The sequence below is a fragment of the Amblyomma americanum genome, chromosome 10 (assembly GCF_052857255.1).
Source record: "Amblyomma americanum isolate KBUSLIRL-KWMA chromosome 10, ASM5285725v1, whole genome shotgun sequence".
NCBI lineage: Eukaryota > Metazoa > Arthropoda > Arachnida > Ixodida > Ixodidae > Amblyomma > Amblyomma americanum.
Window position 1 is genome coordinate 26926181 of NC_135506.1, and position 16809 is coordinate 26942989.

At 45.9% G+C, this 16809-nt stretch overlaps 1 long non-coding RNA gene across 1 annotated transcript; it reads right to left on the bottom strand.

The window, feature by feature from the left end:
* Positions 1–4884: 4884 nt before the first annotated feature.
* Positions 4885–16645, bottom strand: LOC144107074 (uncharacterized). The gene is made up of 3 exons (XR_013309212.1): positions 16507–16645; positions 5667–5754; positions 4885–5017 (listed from the first exon to the last, which is right to left on the bottom strand). It is a non-coding gene; the product is annotated as an uncharacterized LOC144107074 (long non-coding RNA).
* Positions 16646–16809: the final 164 nt, after the last annotated feature.

Genomic DNA, 16809 nt, shown 5'->3' on the forward strand with positions numbered 1-16809 from the left:
GTAAGCTGGCCTTGTGACAAATGCATGCTGCTCAAACAAAATCCGAAGTTTTATGATTACCCAGAACAAAGGCCAAAAATGAAATTCGCTCGTAACCGTTTTTTTTTTAATGGGGACAGATCACCAGCCTGATATTCTCGCCAAGAAACCTGCGTTGAGCTTGTTTTGCTCTCTTATCTAGCAATTGGTTTACCTTCGCGAAGTGAGCCTTCAGTCGTACGTATTGGTGTTTTGTCCACCTTCCTGTCTTATCTGGCACGCAGTCTGCCATCAATGCCACACGAAGAGAGATAGCTATTATCGGATAAACTCCTCCAGCTAGCTACCACCACTGAAGTGTCCACACTCGCTTCTCCTCAGTAAGGAAAGCGAGAAACCACACCGCCGGCCTCAGGCCAACTTTTTATTTTATTTTGAATGGATTGTTATTGCAAATCGACGGTACAGTTCTATTCCTTTTGGCTTACGGCGCCAGCTGTGCAATGAAAGGCCTATTCCATGGTGATCGGAGTCCTATTTACTCCGACGTCACGACGCGTGACCAATCAACCTTCGCAATGGTTGGACCAGTGGAGCCACCTATCGATGCGAGGGTGCAACTTTTTCCCGCTTCGCAGTGGCTCTGCACTGCTGCGAAGTGCGGAGCTTCTGTGCGGTTGGTAGGAAGCGCAGAATTAAACAAATAACATCTTCAACCAAATTTCAGTACAACCCGAGAGAAGGCTCCAAATTAACCCTATATTTGCAGCGATTTGTGAGTGCTTTGAACGACGTTAGGCGGGGGTGCAGCCTCAATGCGGCTCGCGTAGCAGTTACCCAGACCGTAGTGAAACATGGCATTCAAAATTTCATTCGAATAGTCCTTGCAGTCCGATTTTCCGCCTCGTAATTGCGATGAATGCAGTGCACACTAAAGTGCGCTGTAAATGATACGGAACGTTGTATCATTGTCTTGTCTTTATTTTCTTTTTTTTCTTGAGGCCTCGTTGAGCGCCAGTATACAACGTAGACAGTGTTTGGAGACTGTTATATCCCTGTTCGCTACGCAGGAAATCCTGCCCCTACTCTGTGCGCTGGTCGAATATTAAGATCATCGACGCAACATGCAAGATCTGTATGTATGTCACATGCCTAGTCCCTAAAGGGGTTACTCAGGAAACTAGCAGAAAAGGGAACACAGCACCGCCGTATTGCGTCAGATCTCACGTAATATACCGCTGCTTGTTATAGGCTCCCTGGAATAGTTTTCTTTGTGTATGTTTGTGTAAAGAGCCCTGTTGTGAAACGGATAAAAATCACCTTATACGCAACCCCACCAGGACATACACCTATACATACGCACGCACACAGAAAATGCCACATGCGGACACCAAGCACCACTATATATGTACAGGCATAGCCACAGAAAGCCGCACACTATAGCCGTTTGTTTCTATCGGCTCAAAGCTATGAGTTGGCCACACGTCGCCACCTCCGGGAAACTTGGGGAGAGCGACGACGTGCACCTCTTTGGATATGGCAGATTCCTGAGAATTCACGTTTCGTACCGAACGGCACGTGTGCGGGAGACACCGCCCTGCGCTGACGACAGACAGCAGGTCAAAAGTGCTCGTAGAACAGCTGCGCCATTGAAAAGACGCTATGCATAGCGTGCTGCGTAGCTCATGCGAAAACAATCGCGGGCTGCAGTTAAGGCTGGCGAACCGTCTGCCGAGTGGGACACGTACTACATAATAGACACCTTTAGCATACCATGTACCATGTTACCGTTAAGTGTACCGGAGTTCCGGGAGCTCGCGCGCAGCCAATGCGCGTGCGTAGATCGGCTTTAGGGCGCCAGATGGCGTCAGGTACCCGGCAGCTACGTGCGCGCCTGCCGTGTCGGGACAAATCAGTGCGCTCACCGGTGGCGGGCCGTCTCCCAGTACTCCGGTAATGGTAACACGGTGCATGGTAAGCTAAATGTGTCTATTAGACACCTTTAGACACATTTAGCATTAGACACCTTTAGCATACCGTGTACTGTGTTACCCGGAGTACCGGCAGCCCACCCACCGCCAGTCCGCACGCTTTGATTTGTCCCGGCACGGCAGTATTCTAGTTCACTGTAACGGCAGGCACGCGCGCGCAGCTGCCGGGTACCTGGCGCCATCTGGTGCCGTCAAGGTGATAAGGTGATTTGCTCATGCGCATTGGGTTCGTGTGGTCTCCCGGTACTGGTACCGGTAACGATAACACGGTACACGGTATGCTAATGTGTCTAGTGAATCTGGCCTCATCGCGTATGTGAGCTGTATCGGAGGAATATAGGAAGAGAGATGGGGTCAGAAAATTTCCAGTGAAGTAAGGGCACAGAGGTCAAAGAGGCCCCTGTTCAATAGTGGAGTTAAGTGACACTGAGAAGGACAACGCCATGCAATTATTGTTCTAAGTAAAGATTGACTATCTGACTCTAATATGGCTGCATTGACGTTCGTGCGGCAGCAAAATGCGCAGTTTACCGCCGATAAAATGGGATTTCAAAATCTTCCTGCCAGTCGATTAAACTCGTGATGTTTTTTTTTTTTTCCGAAAACGATGGGTTGCTACCGTTTTGAAGTGAAAGGTAGTGTGACATAGCCTCGGAGATCCGCGAGAAGTATCTGTGTCGATGCACACAATTTACTTGGGAGATCGGCCGGTTCAGGGCGCCACCTGTATTTTTATATCTTATAGCAGCTCCTGTTTTCGGATGGAGTAGTCTGTGATTAGAATGTGGTGCCGTACCGATGCAAGTCAAGTTTACGCTTTATACATGGGAGTAAAGAAAAGGAGTAAGCTGGTCCTCAAGCGCACACCCTTTCATAAAAGGAAGTACGCTAGAGGGCAGCTTACTTCCCTTTTACTCCTTTCCGTTGAGATAGTTCGGTTCATGCTACTGTCGATGGTGATAATAACTGCTTTCATAGAGACAGTATCAACGGTCGTTGAGTTACGTAGCTGTCGAAGCTATCTACCTTGATTCGGTCTTGTAAGGACTAGCGTCAGCTGCCTAGTGCAAGTTATTCTCACTTCATGAGTGGTGCACCTGTGCTGAATTACTGGTGTCCTGAGGTGCCGAGAGCTTATTGATATCGGCATGAGCAGGTATCCATGAATTTAACGGAGGGTGCGTTCAACGAGCATTGGGAATGTTCGCACGGCACGTTCATGCATGTACTGCACATTGATGCAGTGTGGCTCCTGTAGTGGTACAGGGTGTGGTAGGCTTTAAACGAGGCTATGTTTTTAATTAAAATCCACGTAAGAGGGTGGACTGCAGCTACGAAATGTTTGCGTTAAATAGAACGCTGTCCAGATCCGAGGATCGAACACGTTTAAAGGGTTCAACTAAAGCAGTCGCTCCATAAAATGAGCTAAGCGAGACGGTAGGCCGACTACAGACCAGGGTCCTGAAGTACCACAGATGGGACACCATTATTTTTTCGATCTCATGGCCTAATCAGGGTGAGGATTTTTACGCGTCAAGAATATCTAATTACGTCGTTACATGTGAATAATCGAGCAGAGAAAAGAAAGTTTGTAGCCTCGTATCAACGTCTCTTCGTCCTGTGTTTGCGCTGTTCCCTTTTAAGCACTGTTAGTCCAACTAGCCCGCAACAACACCCTCGTATCAACCAATTACTGAAGATTACTTTCATAATGTTTCTGAGGTGGTGTAGTTGTACTTATCGTTTTGATTGCCGGAAGAAACGCAGTCACGTGTGACATGTTCCCAATCACCTTTTGCTGCCGGTTTTGCTTGTTTGACTTGCTTCTTTTTCGCAGAACAAAACCCGCCCTCGTTTTGATTTCTAGGCTCCGGGATATAGTATATAAGTGCAGGCGATCGTGCAGACTAACCTTGAAATCGGCAAGCAGCTTTGGATAAGGTATATGTACAATTCTTTACGTCCTATCACATGAATCTCACCTAATTTATTGCTCGCTGTGCAAGTGCCTTTTACCGAAAAAGATAATATCCCGGAATGTTAAATTTTCAAGTATGTTTTTTAACGATTGGCACTGTGAATGCATGCTTAAAGCATGGAGCCAGCTTCCGCTGCTCTGAAGGCGTTCTTGCGTCAGACACGATTTACCTTATTCAATGATTTTGTCGTTACAGGACATTTTTTTCGCTTGTTTAGATGCGTCGTATTTAAGTATTTCATTTGGTAAAACGAACTCTGATTACCAAAATGTCTCTGAGTAGCTTAAGGGTTCAGTTCAACCAGAGCAACAATAAAGAAACATGTACAGTTCCTGAACACGAAAACCTACGTTTCCGCCGACCTCATGGAAGATGTACAAGCTTAAGGAAAGCAAGAAATTTTGACTTCGAGAGCAAAGTGAAGCTAACTACATTAGTCTTTCACTGTAAAGCTCATACTGCGCCTGAAGCGGGAAATCGGGTGCCACCTGAAGTGTGCATGTATAAGACTGTGTGAACATTACACATATAAATGTCTACGTGCACCTGTAATTAAGCTTACTCATTTAGATGCACCGAGCGTCGGTACAGCTTTGCGAGACGAAAACCCGACACAGTAGCCTTCTGGGGTGGTGTGAAGCCGTTCCAGGCGTAAGAAGGCAAAATGATGAAAATTCATCTGAATCCAGATAAAACCGGAATAACTAGTACAAGAGGTCGGCTTCCTTATGCGATGTGGGGTACTTAACCGTCGGAGTGTAAGGGCTTGTGGGCGTACGCCTTGGTATGGTCCTGCCGTCACTTCAAACACGGGTTGTTCCGCCGACCGCAAGAAACACGCCGGAACCGGCAACAGCTCTCCGTATATACCGGTTTCTTGACGGCTCTTGGGCTGCGAAGGACCTTGGGCCGACGTTTATATCCTGTAGGTGTTTCTATCTGAAGTGTCGTTTGGGTCAGCGCCAGCTGTGCGATGTCCGGCAGCTTGAGTGAGGTGATCTAGTGGCCGAAGCGGGAGCTGGGCTGCGGGAGACGTTGTCCACGGACACCCATGCGAACTTGTGCGCGCTGCGTTATATCAAAAACAAAAGCCAAAGAGAAAAACACGCAAGGATTGAAATTCAAGAGGGAGAGGGATACAAAGTGAGATCTCTTTTTTTGTGATATGCATCATGTATGCTAAATCTTGTGTGTATGCATGCTATGGAAACAGTATAGATCAGTTTCATTTGTGAACTTTTTGGGGGAATATTTATCTCTTTTTTGTAAACGCACGCTTCTGCCATGTACTAGGGTCTTCTGCGCCTAGTCAAGCTCATAGCTTTTTGCTCAGGAGACCTTTCCAATTTCTTGAAAAATAAAATATGTATGTATGTATGTATGTATGTATGTATGTATGTATGTATGTATGTATGTATGTATGTATGTATGTATGTATGTATGTATGTATGTATGTATGTATGTATGTATGTATGTATGTATGTATGTATGTATGTATGTATGTATGTATGTATGTATGTATGTATGTATGTATGTATGTATGTATGTATGTATGTATGTATGTACGTACGTACGTACGTACGTATGTATGTATGTATGTATGTATGTATGTATGTATGTATGTATGTATGTATGTATGTATGTATGTATGTATGTATGTATGTATGTATGTATGTATGTATGTAAAAAGTTGAAAAGTTAAGGGACTGAGGCTTACCTGCGCGCCAATGCAGAATCAGCTTTCGTTGAAGCAAAGCGTGAAATAACGGAATTCCTGGATCCCAAGGGAGACTTTGAACATGGTCCTGAAATGAAAGAGAGAGACAGATATTGCGGTCGGGCCGACATCGCGTGAGAAAATAAAAAAGAAGTGTGACGTCACTGCCATTTTGATAATTGTTCACCGATTGTCACTTATGCATCCGCTGTTAATACATGAGCGGACGTCCGTAAGTCCTTTCGTTTACAGAACGCGATGCAGGGTTGAAATATTGTACCCGGGGAGTGGATATAGCATAACAAACTGTAAAGGGCCGGTACACTACTATGAGCGATAAAAAATAAAATAAAATTGGAGAGCGGGAAGCACAGAAGCAATGCAACAAGACTGAAAAAATTTATATGGATTAGCCCAGCTAATCTAGGATATACAAAGCGAAAAGCGAGATTGAGGTCTCCACTGACCCATGGAGCCGGTTATGTGCCTTTCATTTCGTGAAAATGAACGGAGTTTACAAAGTTGTCAACGCCAATGAACTCCATGAACGCCGTCGGCTCACTTGTTTTGTTTGGTTTTTGAGGAAAGGAAATGGCACAGTAAGCGTCTCACATGTCTCGGTGGACACCCGAACCGCGCCGTAAAGGAAGGGATAAAAAAGGGAAGGAAAGAAGAAAGAGAAAATTGAAATTTGGATTTTGAGGAAAGGCGCGGCGCTGTGCAGCGGCGGAACACCCGTGGCTCGGTGGTACTGGTGGCGCATGCGCAGTAGTGACTAGGGAGCGAGAGAGAGAGAGAGAGCGGTGAAAGGTCAGGCGACGGCATGGCTCCATGGGCGACGGAATCGGCGGCGGCCACCTGCGCCGTGCGTGACGTCACTAGTGCTTCGACATACGCCGGCTCGCGCGAAACGCGGTGTTGACTAGCGTAGTGAAGCTTTTCGCTTCAAAACAAACAAGTAATGCAGAAAGTAGAAACAATCTTTTCACGCCGCAATTGTCTGAAAGAGGTGTAAAATCACAATTAATTTATTAACCTAATAAGGGAGTCTCGATCAACAGAGGCCACTTCACCCGGAAACTCATAATAATAATAATAATAATAATAATAATAATAATAATAATAATAATAATAATAATAATAATAATAATAATAATAATAATTGGTTTTTGGGGAAAGGAAATGGCGCAGTATCTGTCTCATATATCGTTGGACACCCGAACCGCGCCGTAAGAGAAGGGATAAAGGAGGGAGTGAAAGAAGAAAGGAAGATGAGGTGCCGTAGTGGATGGCTCCGGAATAATTTCGACGACCTGGGGATCTTTAACGTGCACTGACATCGCACAGCACACGGGCGCCTTAGCGTTTTTCCTCCATAAAAACTCATTCCCCTCAGAGAAATTGCGTGGAAAAAGACTAGTAGAGCTATAGCGCTTGTCAAACCTGGTGATTTGAGCGAAAACTCTGTTATAAGCATGGTTACGCATGGTTTGGCGCCGGAGTCGGGTCCGGTGCGCGCCTCATCCTTGGCGAGACTCAGCGAGCACCAGCAAAGCGGCTGTTATACCCCCTCTAGTCACGTGGTACAGCAACGGCAAGGCTCCGAGAGAGCGCAGCTGCGGCGCCTCTCCGCAGCGAGTCACGTGGTATGATGCCACTTGCCACACCTCAGCTCCGGCTGCTCAATGCCAAACGCGCACCAAACTTGACCTTGAGAACGTCTTGCGGGGCAAGTTGGTAACTGTTCATCTTTGGTTACAGGCGCGAAAAAAAGACACAACACAAGGCGACTGCGTTTTTATTGAGGCAAAACGCTAAGGCGCCCGTGTGCTGCGCCATGTCAGTCCATGTTAAAGATCCCCAGGTGTTCGAAATTATTCCGGAGTCCTCCACTACGGCACCTATTTCTTCTTTCACTCCCTCCTTCATCCCTTCCCTTACGGCGCGGTTCAGGTGTCCAACGATATATGAGACAGATACTGCGCCATTTCCTTTCCCCAAAAACCAATTATTAATTATTAAGGCAAGAGAGAAGCAAGGCAAGTGCGAAGAGTAGAGCTTTCGCTCTAAAAAGGTTAGTATTTCATGCGGCCTTATACGCGGCGTTGATTAGCCGGATATTTCTGATTCTGCCGATGCATGCAACACCGTGATAGGGGAAGTCAAGGCTGGCGTTCAAACACGTATCCCTGGGAGCCGTTGCATGCATCATGGACAGATAAGTGTTACCTGCTGATTTCTTATCTCACCCTCGAATAATATATTTGCCCGTTACAGCACATCGCTTGAACAGCGAGAACAGCGCGAAGCAGTGGCATTCACTGTGGAGTCACTGCTACAGTCGCGTGGGGCGGAGGTGATGTAGACGTTGGAAAAACAGGACTGTTTGTATCGAAGGTAAGCAACGAAGTACGTGGGAAAAGGCGGGAAAATATTGGCGCTCTCACGGCATTGCTGTTTTCGTCGACGTCTTCCGGGGAACTCTCATAGAAAATCGGGTTCATACTCAGTTGTATTGCCGGTCCACATCATTTCTACGTTACAACAAGCAGTGCAATAATGTTTTTTTAGGCCTCCGAAAGGTTCTTGAGTCTTGCTCGTGAAGGTGACAATTACTAATGTCATGAAACTGCAGACGTAGTAGACTGAGGGATCCGCGAAATACTTGAAGGGGAAACTGAAGTGAATTTGACGGTCATATTGTAAAGCAACCATCTCCAGTAATCTTGGACAAAAATTTTGAATATTGGATTGTTTTAAGACATTGTTATGGAAATATTGAAGGTAATGGTCCATTCTTACAATGCGTAGCAATATATTATGGGGGTTTAACGTCCCAAAGCAACTCAGCATATGAAAAACGCCGTAGTGAAGGCCTTCGAAATTTCCGGAGACCTTCACTACGGCGTCCCTCATAGCCTGAGTCGCTCTAGGACGTTAAACGTCAAAAAATTATAAACCATAAAGCTTTCCCATAGCTTGCATCGATCAGTTAGATGATGGATGGATCAGTTAAATATGCCATAGAAAACCAATCAGGAACGTTTTTAACGAAAACAAAAACATTAATAGCAAAAAAAAAATGCAAGACCTGCGGATATATTGATTGTTATATAGTGAAATCTTGCATTATATGCAAAAAACTGCGTTTATAAACGTTTCCCGCTCAAAAATGCTTTTGTCCATAATTGCTGGGTATGACTTCACTATCGAACGGTTCATTCGGCTATTGAATTGAATAGAACATTATTTGATTGGATGTTAAAAAATTCTTGTACTCTTCCATATGATAGCTCTTTCTATGTGCTCTTAAAGATGAGCAAAACTTCCTCCCAGACAAAAAGAAAATGAGAGACTGCTGATGGCACGCATAGACTGAGCCTGCAACAGCGTCCGTAGGTAGATCACGTGCTGAGCAACCCGAACCGGTCTATACGCCTACACATTCTTTGGTAGCGCCACCGCCTCACGTTCCGGCCGCATTCAGCCTTCCTCGTTTAATGTCCGTCGAGCTTCTTTCTTCCCCCTCTGTGCGGGGTAACCCTATACTCGCTGCAGCCATAGGCAAGCCCACACGCGCTCGCAAGCGCAGTTATTTTCCATTACTTTTCTACGTAGCTAAGGGGTAGCTTGAAGAACCTTCGACGTTCTGCGGGAGCTGGAACAGAAGAACGAAAAAGTCTTTTCACGCTTGACGTCTGCAATTCTGCTATCTTTGCATGAGGCAGGCACGTAGCCAGGATTTTGCTCCAGGGTGGGGGGCAGGCTTGTGTACGTGCCTGGTGCGTGGGGAACTTGCGCTGAAGTTTGCGATGCCGATTGCAGCGCCATAACACACTGCCTAGCGAGAAGAGCGAGCAATTTTGGATAGTACTATTAGTACTTTTCCGCGCCACCTTCAGGCGCTTATTGGCGTGAGCCTCCGCACTCTGTCGAAGGCGCACGTTGCGTGCGTCAGCTATCTGGGCTACGGCGAGAGAAGCTAGGCAACGAATGCTGTCAGCCAAACGCGGGTATCTAATCACGCAGAATGTGTTCTCGCGTTTGCAGCGGCCCAAGCGGCTGACAAAAGCAGTTTTGTGTCGCCGAATGGAACAATTGCAGTGCCACCTTGGCAGCGCAGGTTCCCTGTAGAATGCACTGTCAGTCTCAAATGTATTGTGAACGAGATCACGCAAACGAGAACATCAAAAAAAGAACATTTTAGTTAAGCGAAATTAAATAACGTAGCGCAATTAATTGTCACTTTGTAAGCGCGAAGAACACTGTTTGAAAGTGCGAACTGACACCGCCAGGGATTCTTTCCTACCAGCTGCAATTTTTGTGCTCGTGTTTCATATGCCGCGGATAGTATATACCCAGGTTAAGTTTGCGCTAAAGTGGTATTCCCGGTTCTATTCAGTGGCAGACATCGAAGGCGGAGAGGGGACCCCAATTTTAGTGCGTATACATGAACAGCCGCGCCTTGAACTTATAACAGGATCGCATGACTGCACAATGATACAAGAAAAGGCTCGCTATCTGCTGTAGTAAACTTAACGTGACGCAAAACAAGCGTGAAGCCATTATACGATTATAGGAGCACCCGGGGTTTCAAAAAACCTAAGTTTTTGCCGTCGCATAGGTGAGGAAGTTCCTGACTCAGAAGTGCAGTGCTGGGTCAAGTCAGCAAAAAGGGCGCGCTTCCATCGGGCGGCCGGTGAACCAATTATATATATATATATATATATATATATATATATATATATATATATATATATGTATATATATATATATATATATATATATATATATATATATATATATATATATATATATAATTGGTTTTTGGGGAAAGGAAATGCCGCAGTATCTGTCTCATATATCATTGGGCACCTGAACCGCGCCGTAAGGGACGGGATAAAGGAGGGAATGAAAGAAGAAAGGAAGAAAGAGGTGCCGTAGTGGAGGGCTCCAGAATAATTTCGACCACCTCGGGATCTTTAACGTGCACTGACATCGCACAGCACACGGGCGCCTTAGCGCTTTGCCTCCATAAAAACGCAGCCGACGTGTTCCGGTGAACATGGCAGCGCTCCATTCTTATTTGTCACAAAGTGGTCACGTGATTCGCGGCGTGGGAACAACCACGGATCCCATTATCGACAGCCAGTTCTTGTTCCAGTGCTGCTGTGTTAAGCTCTGTGACTACATTACTCCCCCTACAACGCAAAAAAATGCACCCTTAGCGGTGCGTCTCCGTGTTTATAACTCGCACCCTAGCTTGCACCTTCGAAATAAAGTACAAAGTATCGCTGCCGCAACCACACGGTGGGGTGTGATAGTTACAGGTGCACACTTTTGCTCATTTCTCTCCAGCTTCACGAGCCTCTTGTTTCTTTTACAGTTTCACAAGTACCGACTGCTTTAAAGGACGCTGGTCGTTTTTGTGGTGTATGCGCTCTAAGAGAGAAATTGTACAGTCCCTACGAAAACCTGCCGACCACCTCTCTTTATAAGCATTAGAATTATGACACACCCTTGCACCCCATGGAGCTGCTCCACCCTTGCACTCGTGCACATTTAAAGGGTACATGGGTGCATTAATGGTGTAGGATTGCTTAGCGCACTCTTCAAAAAAGAACAAGAAAAATAACTGTCGATAGGGTGGGCTCAATAGTGTTGTGCCCCACATGTGCTGGTTTCTTTACCGCGAACGAAGCCTATCCATGAAGGCGGGAATGGCTGTAAAGGAACAGCCTCTTACAAGTTATCCGCACTTTAGTGGAACGCGAAAGGCGCTGAACCTGTCTTATTAATATTAATTGGTTTTTTGGGGGAAAGGAAATGGGGCAGTATCTGTCTCATATATCGTTGGACACCTGAACCGCGCCGTAAGGAAAGGGTAAAGGAGGGAGTGAAAGAAGAAAGGAAGAGAGAGGTGCCGTAGTGGAGGGCTCCGGAATAATTTCGACCACCTGGGGATCTTTAACGTGCACTGACATCGCACAGCACACGGGCGCCTTAGCGTTTTTGTCTCCGCAGAGGGGGGTGCCTATCGAGAGAACGGTGACCGCATCCCCTCTGTGGTGATACAAACTGAGGAAATTCCAGGGCATGTGGTATTGATCCCAAAAGTAGCAGCTTATGCGGTGCTCTGACTTTGCAGCACTCGCCGCACTGAATATCGGAGGCGTTATCGGATGCCGAACTGCATGGAGGTCGCTGGCCCACATTGGTCGGACGTTATGAATGAACAGTTGGAAGTCAGGGCCCCGTTTGTGTCGTTTGACCTCCCCTTGAGCGCCCTCGTCTTTTGCCGCTGAGCGTGCTCTAATCTGAGGGTATCCCCAGTTCGGACTCTTGGCGTTAAAGTCTCCCGCTACGTCACATGGGAGTGTAAACACAACTACACCTTCCACAAACAGACTAACCCGAGTGCGGAGCAATGGGAGGGCCTGCTCACCAGCAGCGAGCTCACCGCCCAAAGGGCATTGGTGCAGCACGCGTGCGAGGTGGCCAGGACCAGTGAAGCCCTGGAATGAGGGACCACCCTTGCTAAGGAGCCCCCGACGGCGGCGGCGGCTGCGGCAAGCGCCAAGACGCAGCTGCAAGGAGACTCTCCGGAACTGACCAAAAGAATTCAATAAAGTTTTTCATTCATTCATTCATTCATTCTAATCTGAGGACGCAGCGGAACAAGATGGAGGAAATGCCACTGAAAAACAGGGGGCAAATATTTAGCCGTCCCTGCGGCGCGTTGCTTGTTTGTTTCCGTGGTAAAAGTGCCGTAAGCGCCGCGGGTGCTTCTGATAAGATATTACTGATAACGAAGACGGTTGGCGGCTTCCTTCAACAGGCAGCCGCAGACAAGCTGCGCCATATCTTGGTAGTGGAGTGGTCGGTAGGGTCGGGATCATATAGAGACTATATACAGCATCTTTCGCGTGCACTGCGATAAGCCCAGCTCGCGGCTTATCTGGAAAGTTTATATGGAAAGAGGTCAGACTGAACACGAGATGGTCTAATCGTGAGAAGGGGACACGTGTCGTCCCCAGATTGCACTCACTGTCTTGCTGTTCGTTTGGTTTTTAGCGGTCAGTTTTCATGTGCACGCGCGTTTTTGTGGGTTTGATAACACGTACACGAGAGTGTTAAGGATGATTCACTTCATTTTTTTTTTGCCCACAATACTGTGATTTTCTGTGGCACTAGAAACGTCATTACAAACTTCCTGATTTTCATTATAAACTTCCTATATGTTTTTCCTTGAGTGCGGACAGCACGAGACCTCGGGCCCAGTTAGCTGCTGTGTGTTCCATATTGATTAATTCTGCGACCTCACAGTTCCTTGTAAGCCAGGGAACTAGAAGCAAATAAAAAGTAACGAAATGAAGAAAAGAACACATACCGTCCCTAGATGGCACATAACATCCTGCAAAAATCTATTGAGAAATATATTCTGCTTTACCACCGCGGAATCAGCTACAACTCGACGGAAAACGAGGATAATGTGCGATTCAATCTTGTAATGGCGCTGAACCTGTGTAGCACAAGGATGACCAGGATGGCGGTTTGTCACAGAAATCTTGACACACGCCTCGTTCAGGATCATTTTAAGGACTGAGATTAATTCCCAGAAACATTTAAATAAACTAATTGTATTACCTCATGATATGCCGGTCCCAGAAGCAGCTAGATCAGCGCAGCAGACCAGCCGTTGCAGGTCCTGTTAATTGACCCAAGAGGCCGAGTAACTTAGTTCACATATGCGTTGCTTAGGCTAACATAAGTTATGTCAGGGAAACGTGACGACAGAAGTGCGTATGATGCCTAGAAAAGGCAGCGCCGTATCTGCTCTGGTGACCTGTGCGTACAGCTGCCATTGATATCGCCGCATGCCCTTGATATCACCAAGTGTTTTCCTCATCTTTTGCGTTTCCCTGTCAGGACATCGATAGCGAAGTTTTTTGACTAACACTTTTCGTCACAATCTTCATCAGCCCCCGACTGCCTGTCTCATTGACCCCTTTGTCACCCCCAGTTATCTGGGCATGCGGACATCCCCAGAAATGAGGGCCGTAATAAGCCTCAGGTCATCAAAATTAATCCGGAGATCTCCTTTGCAGCGCCTTGTTTTCCCTGTTTGCTTCCACACACGCCTTCATCCTTTCCCAAACGGAGATGTGCTCCGCGAGAGTTCTACAATTACTTTCCTCCCTTCCTCGTGAAACATGCTCATTTGTATTTGCTGATGAGAGAGCCAAAAATACTTTAACATAACTGTGTGTGTGTGTGTGCGTGCGTGTGTGGTTTGGTTTACGATTTACGGGGGTTTAACGTCCCAAAGCGACTCAGACTATGAGAGGCGCAGTAGTGAAGGGCTCCGGAAATTTCAACCACCTGGGGTTCTTTAACGTGCACTGACATCGCACAGCACACGGGCCTCCATAATTTCGCCTCCATCGAAATTCGACTGCCGCGGCCGGGATATCGAACCCGCGTCTTTCGGGCCAGCTGCCGAGCGCCATAACCACTGAGCCACCGCGGCAGCTTGTGTATGTATGTATGTATGTATGTATGTATGTATGTATGTATGTATGTATGTATGTATGTATGTATGTATGTATGTATGTATGTATGTATGTATGTATGTATGTATGTATGTATGTATGTATGTATGTATGTATGTATGTATGTATGTATGTATGTATGTATGTATGTATGTATGTATGTATGTATGTATGTATGTATGTATGTATGTATGTATGTATGTCTTTAAGCGATAAAATATTAATTAATAATCTCCATTGACCGACACCACAAAATAAAAAGTCTTTCAGTAGAACACGTTCTTGGGCAAGTTGGTTCATAGCTTGAGTAGATGAAGCGCACAAAAACACAGCACACAGGAAAGGAAGACACGAGAATAAAAAGTCCCCTATGCTCTCGCAGTTACCAAGGTTTCAACCAAGGTTTAATCTCATCTCTCTGCTGACCATAACACCTCCTTTGTCGCGGGTAAAAGTCTCCTTCCATTCCTAACTGCATTAACTCAATATATTCTTAAGTTGGAATATGCTTCCGTTGCCAGCACTTTTATTTTTTTAGTCATTCATACCCTTCCTACATAAGGGAGTGATCTAGAGGACCTTTTACTCCCTTATAGGGCAATTGGCGTTTACAGTGATACGCAAAACCGTGTCTTTCGTCGTGAGCACGTGCAGTGTTCGCCAATTTTACACAAGTGACCTTGTAAAGAAATTTGTTTTCCTTGAAACAGAGCGCTCGAGAGGGCGGGCAGGTTGGGACAGGAAACGCCAGCAAAATATCGAACCACCGGATATCCTCCCCTAATGCGAGCTATATCGCCTTTATGCTGGAGCAATGCTCGCGAAGCCTCTTAATATATAGACCTACGCGCTTTGAAAAGTGTACGCCCACGCCCTGCGATGAAGACAACAAACGTCGCCATGACAACGTCGGAAGTTATCGGCCCTACCGGCCTTTTAATGAGACGTGACCGGGGTCTCTCTTGTCTGAGAGAGGGGTCGTCTCACGTGTCAGATCTGTATACGCGGGAAATAAGTTCCTTGATGGGGGCGCCGGGTCAGGAAAACGAAGCGAGCGAAATTTTGAGGTTTATATGGTGTATAAACATCTTTGAAAAAAAAAATAAACAAACGTTTGCGTTTAATTTTTTTGCCGAATTATTCGTATACGTAGCAGCATTGCATACGACGTGCACGAGATAAAAAAAAGTCTTGAGAAAAAATAGACTGTAAGGATTGAATGCATCGGGAGTGCATAGATCGGTTGTTATCGAACTGATTCTTTTGTTTTAAGGTTTATCTGACGAATGTAAACAAAAGATAACGGCTTTTTACTGTCAAAGCTGTGTGTGTCTGTGTGACACCCACCATCCGGCTCAAATTTCCAGAGATCTCCACCCACAAGAAGCCCACACAGCGTAAGAACGAAAAAACGACGTTGAAGTCCAATTCAAGGGAGTAATGAGAAGGCGATCAATGTAAAAGCGCAATTTTCAACCAATGCTGCTAACACAGATTTGCATTTGTCATCCCATATCGCATGATCGCCTGTGCTTTTTTTTTAATTATTAAAATATTCTTATCTTCATTCGTATTTCCTGCCCAACATCTCAGCGAGCAGTCCATAGAATGTCTATAAATTGTCTAGAGATGTTTTCCAAGAGTTATGATATTTTCCTTTTCTCGTTTTTATTTTTTTCGTTGTGTGCGACAACGATTTTCTTGACGTGTGTTCTACAGCGGCAAATACAACGGGAAAATATTTAAGCAAACCTACAGGTAGCATCTGTGCCATATTTCTCACGCGTGCAAACTTCGATGTCGCCGATCAGAATTATTAATTACGAACCTTTGTCATCCGGACGGAATTGATTGTAGCGTACACGTGTGCTGCGTGGAATCTGCGACGCTCGAAAAGTAAGCGTTATAAAAGCACTCAGTGCTCAAAAACAGCGCCTCAGATTATCTAGGTGCATTTCGAAGCCGTCTATTGCAATTTATTTTCGAAGCTTTGTTCGCATAATGGCCACGATGATAAAGGGCGGAGTCCTGGAGCTTATCAATTAGAAGCGGGTATTCACGGACGTGTAGCGCTTAGAAATTCCCACTGTGATAGCACAGTGCAGTCATCTATGAACACAAACACTCGTCATATGTATGCAACACGAAACTTAACTATCTGTTTATCAGGAAGTAAACCAATAATAACGTTCATTTTTTAAGCAGCCTACTAGCACTTTCTAGATATTTTAAACGGCGAAAGCCGTGAGAATATACTCTGTTTCTGTCAGTAAAGCATATAAACTTACCTGATTCATGCCTCGATCACGTCTACTGTTTACTCCAACCACAGCTGTGGGAACTTTGCGACATCTCTTTTGGAGGAGCTAGGTCATGCTGGGTCAGTCCGGGGTAGCGACGTCTCTGCCTTCAGCGAAGAGAAAAAAATAGACGCGCCGCCCTTGATTCTTCCTTCCTAGATATCAGCACCACCTAATCAATGATTCCGTTCAGGCTCATCAAACACTATGCAATTGCTAAACTGCTCTCCGCATTTGGCAACGGCACAACAAATTTTGCTTGGCGGCGGCGGCGCGCGTAGCCGAAACAGA